This window comes from Lynx canadensis, chromosome B1 (assembly GCF_007474595.2).
Source record: "Lynx canadensis isolate LIC74 chromosome B1, mLynCan4.pri.v2, whole genome shotgun sequence".
NCBI classification, from domain to species: domain Eukaryota; kingdom Metazoa; phylum Chordata; class Mammalia; order Carnivora; family Felidae; genus Lynx; species Lynx canadensis.
This window is the reverse complement of record NC_044306.2, coordinates 18,509,917-18,514,896: the sequence shown is the minus strand read 5'-3', so window position 1 is coordinate 18,514,896 and position 4,980 is coordinate 18,509,917. Positions and strand designations below refer to the sequence as shown.

The window sequence follows — 4,980 nt, the reverse complement described above, 5'->3', positions numbered from 1 at the left end:
ATTGCGAGTTCCTTGAAAGAGATTCAATGCCTACAGGGGATTCTGACATATCACGTGCCCCCAAAATGTAAAATGAACAAATAAAAAACCTGGAATAAAATGAAAGAAAAAGTATGTTTCTACAAATGCATGACTTAAAGTTAGAATAGCCATTACAGGGGTGCCTGGGTGGCTCAGTCGGTGAAGCATCTGACTCGGTTTCAGCTCAGGTCATGATCTCATGGTGCGTGAGTTTGAGCCCTGCATCTGGCTCTGCACTGACAGCATGGTGGCTGCTTGGGATTCGGTCTTCCTCTCTCTTGGCCCCTCCCCTGCTCCCTCTCTATCTCTCTCTCTTAATAATAAATAAACATTTTTGTAAAAAGTCTCTAAAAAAATAGAATACTCATTATAGTAGAACTCATAATTTATATCTCAGGTTTCAAACCACAAATGTATTCACTAGTTATGGAAAAATATAAAGAATTATATTTTTTAATCTGTCCTTTGAATCTCTCTTTATTCTTACATTCTGAGAATCTTTCTTCATGTTGTAAGCTTAAAAAAGTAGAGTTTTTTTTTTTTTAATTTTTTTTTCAACGTTTTTTATTTATTTTTGGGACAGAGAGACACAGAGCATGAACGGGGGAGGGGCAGAGAGAGAGGGAGACACAGAATCGGAAACAGGCTCCAGGCTTCGAGCCATCAGCCCAGAGCCTGACGCGGGGCTCGAACTCATGGACCGCGAGATCGTGACCTGGCTGAAGTCGGACGCTTAACCGACTGCGCCACCCAGGCGCCCCAAAAAAGTAGAGTTTTAGAGTGATGGCCAAGAAGAAAATAAAGTATAATTTTGTCTCTTCCTTTTCTCATAGCATTTACCTATTCAAAAACTTGACTACAATATTTTTTTAATAAACCATTTTTTTCTTTGTTTATTCTCTGGATGGGAAGTTGCTGTCAAGCCAGGGAATGTATTTCCCTGTTTCACTCCACGTAGTTGCAGCCACATTACTAATATTGTGTCATGTGACAGCAGCTACACATGTCATGAGGATTAATACGTCATGTTGTCTTCCCATTCTGCAGCACGATCAGAGACTGTAGATGGAAGGTGACAGCACCACAAGGCAGAAGGAGCCTGTGTCCTTCTGGAAATGTTTGCAACAGAGCCACCCCTGAAAGCCATCCTATTAAAAATATTCACATTGTACTTTAAAACACTGGAGTAGGAAATACGCATTTATTGTAATTATGGAGAGTTGAGGTTACTTGTGACATCAGGTAACATTAACTTGCCTAATATGACAGAACACTTAAGAATGCGTTTAAATGTCATGATGTCATTAATATTGTACAGAAAAGGACTCAGTATGGCCTAGAGCAAACACTGGATTTATTGTGTTGCAAAGTTTTGGTTTGAAACCCTGCTTTAAAAAACACAGGACTTTAGGTGGGTCACTTCACCGCATTACTCCACATCCCTGAAAAGGATGTAGCAACAAAGCAAAACCAGATGAGATGATATGCATAAATCCCACAAAAAATCAAAAAAGCACTGTGTGACTTTAAGGAGAATTATAATTGTCATCAAATGAAACAATCAGTAAATAATTGTGCTTCGTCTACAGAATGTAAGAAAGTCGTAGTCATTGCCATCAACCTTGGGCAAACAGCGTGAGTTAATATTTCATTGGTAAAACATGAGGTTTCTTTGGATGCTCTTCATCTGAACCTACTTCCTTCCCTCACTATCTGTAAATGATTGACTTTGAGAGCTGGGTTTCAGTGATTGAATCTAATGAAGCTTGGGTATCAGGGCAATCTATTGCCTGGTACACTTCCAAAGGCCGATTTTATTTTTATTTTTTAGTTTTTATTTTTGGCTTCTTAAGATTTTAATTCCAGTATAGTTAACATACAGTGTTATATTAATTTCAGGTGTACAATATAGTGATTCAGTAATTCCATATATCACCTAGTGATAAAAAGATGGAACACTTCACAGATTTGTGTGTCATCTTTGCACAGGGACCATGCTAATCCTCTCCATATCGTTCTAATTTTTAGTACAATGTGTTGTCAAAACAAGCACCCAAAAAGGCCAATTTTAAGCAATTATAAACATATCCTTATTTTTTTGTTGTTGGATGGGAATTGTAGAAAATAGAATTTATCTGAATTCCTACAATTCTAAAGCAAACATTTGTGACAGTGCTGCAAACAGCAAGCACAACTGTGTGACTATATGAGCAGTCACATATTTTTCCAGATCCCAACATTTCAGATCCATCTTTGTCGATGCTAAGAGACCTGCAAAACTGTTATTGATACAGCAAAATGGTTCTGAATCTCAGAGTTCTTATATGAAAACAATTTGATACAAGTTTTCCAAATGTTGACAGTTCTAAAAATTTTACATGGCATTACCAATAACAAATGATGAAACTTAAAGAAATCTTCCTAAAGCTCAAATTTTGATCAATCAGACAAGAAGCAAGACATTCTTTCCATTGTCCCCTAGAAAATACTTTTTAATTCTTATTTGAAACTCTAAATAGCAATAAAAAAAGGAAAGAAATATAAATAGCATTGCATACAAATGCAAGGGGAAATGGTAATGTGGAGGAGTGTCAAATAGTTACTAAATGTTCTTTCTCTGTACGATATAATGCTTGTGATATTTGTCAACTTTGAAAATATATATGTACTGATTCCTTTTCCTATTCAAAATAAATATTCATTTTCATATATAATTTAGAATTTATAATTTTGTATTACTTTCCTTAGATTCTCCAATATTGTATAGCAGCAGGCACCACAAATATATTCCTTCCTAGAGATGACTCTATTTCCAAACTCTAAAAAACTTCCTTTCATACTGTCCGTTTTCTAGAAGATTTTTTTTTAATTATCTTCTTTTTATGACATTTATTTGTTTTGAGAAAGAGAGAGCACACAAGCTGGGGAGGGCAGAGAGAAAGGGAAGAAGACAATCCCAAGCAGGTTCCATGCTGTCAGTGCAAAGCCCAACATAGGCTAAATCCCACAAACTGTGAGATCATGATATGAACCCAAATCAAGAGTTAGGTGCTTAACCAACTGAGCAGCCCAGGCGCCCCTAAAATTACCTACCAAGACTTCCTTTCTTGAGATGGAAATGTAGAAAATTCATTTTCTTTATTTTGTTTTGTTTTAAGCTCTTCTTTGGACACAGAAAATTCCTTTTGATTCAAATAACTCATAAAGCCATACAGGTTGAATTCTAAAACAGGAGTATTTATTCACCGTAGCCACTTAGCATTTCTAATCCAAGTATTCACTGCTTTTACCATTCAAATTAGTTCAGACTGTCTCATTGAAACAATTTTATTTGAAACTCTCAATGATTATATATATATATCAAATATATATATATATATATATATATATATATATATATATATTTGAAAGTATGTGGTAAAAGCAGTGATAATTTAAAACCTATATACCTACATTTCCTAAACACATTATTTTAACTTAAATAAATTCACATTCATTAGCCAAATTTTTGACATAGGACCAAGGCCTTTTTCATATGTGATTTCTGATTGTTTATTGGTGTTATTTTTCCAGCATAAAATAAAACCATAATTCATCACCTATGAATTCAAGTTTGACTTCCTTTAATGGGGAGCCACGTAAGAAAAAAGCTTAGTGCAGAATCTTTCTGGAATTTAACACTCATTTCCTATTCTTTCACATATGTCTCATATACCTCTAATCATTTTTTTTAGCTATTTGCATTATCCAATGTTTCCAATAAATTTTCCTTGATTTTTATAAAAATAACTCCTTTTTATTACTTACATAATACTTAATGAAATTTTATAATTATGAAATCTAACCAGCACAAATCAGTTTGGGAACAAACGGACTCTTATCAGCAGGTGGTTCTAGAATGAGAGTCTTAGAGAGGAGGTCTAGGAGCCATACCTACATACTGTTCTGCAGACTTAAGTCAGTATACTGAGATACTCTGTTTTACATCTCAAGGAAGTGAAAGTTTTGTTTAATCTAGCAAATTAGGCAAGTAGAGATTGAGTAAAAAAGGTATCTATTGTTATTATATTTTTAATTTTTTTTTTCTTTAACGTTTCTTTTTGAGAGACAAGAGAGTGAGAGAGAGAGAGAGAGAGAGAGAGAGCATGTGTAGGGGAGGGGCAGAGAGAGAGGGAGACAGTGAATCTGAAGCAGGTTTCAGGCTCTGAGAGGTCAGCACAGAGTCCCAGTTAGGGCTCTAACTCAAGAACCATGAGATCATGACCTGAGCTGATGTCGGACGCTTAATCAACTGAGCCACCCAGGCACCCCTATTGTTATTATTTTTATATTAACGTTTTTCATAGAAATAATTAATGATCTATGATGATCTGAGTTTCTTTCTGCAAGATACAATTAACTTTTCTGAGCTAGTAATACTCAGTCAAATATCCAAACTGTGTTTGGATCCTAGGCTGTAGTAAGTAAATCAGTAGAGAAATGCCCCTTTAAAGGTTCTGCCACCCATGCAACAGATACAGTGCTTCCTCTTGTCACAGGATGGAAACAGGTGACTATTTGTCTTTTGCAGTGAAGTTGGTCACCCTAAATTGGTCCCTCATCACTTTTCTGAAATCCTTTAGAAATGAGGAAAGAGGAGTAAAAAAGTATACTCTTTAGTGTGATAATATGGTGGTGGTGGGGGGGTTGTTCTATATAAAAGGAAGGGAAACAATACACACACACAGAGACCACTAATTATGGAATGTAAATAAACTGCATTACACTCTAAACTCCACTGAAAGCAGAAACTACAATTTTTAATTATTTGTTGACCATAATATAATATCAAGCTCCTAACAGACTACTTGCCAATCATGGACATCAATATATACACTTGAATGAATTAAAAAATAATATAATTCCTTCACTACACTTTTATTTTGAATAAACGATAATAAAGAGATAGTCTATACCCAC

General features: G+C 35.1%; 1 non-coding gene across 1 annotated transcript; it reads right to left on the bottom strand.

The window, feature by feature from the left end:
• Window positions 1-1,965: 1,965 nt before the first annotated feature.
• On the bottom strand, window positions 1,966-2,069 carry LOC115513159. The gene has a single exon (XR_003968582.1). It is a non-coding gene; the product is annotated as a U6 spliceosomal RNA (small nuclear RNA).
• Between the last annotated feature and the right edge of the window lie 2,911 nt (window positions 2,070-4,980).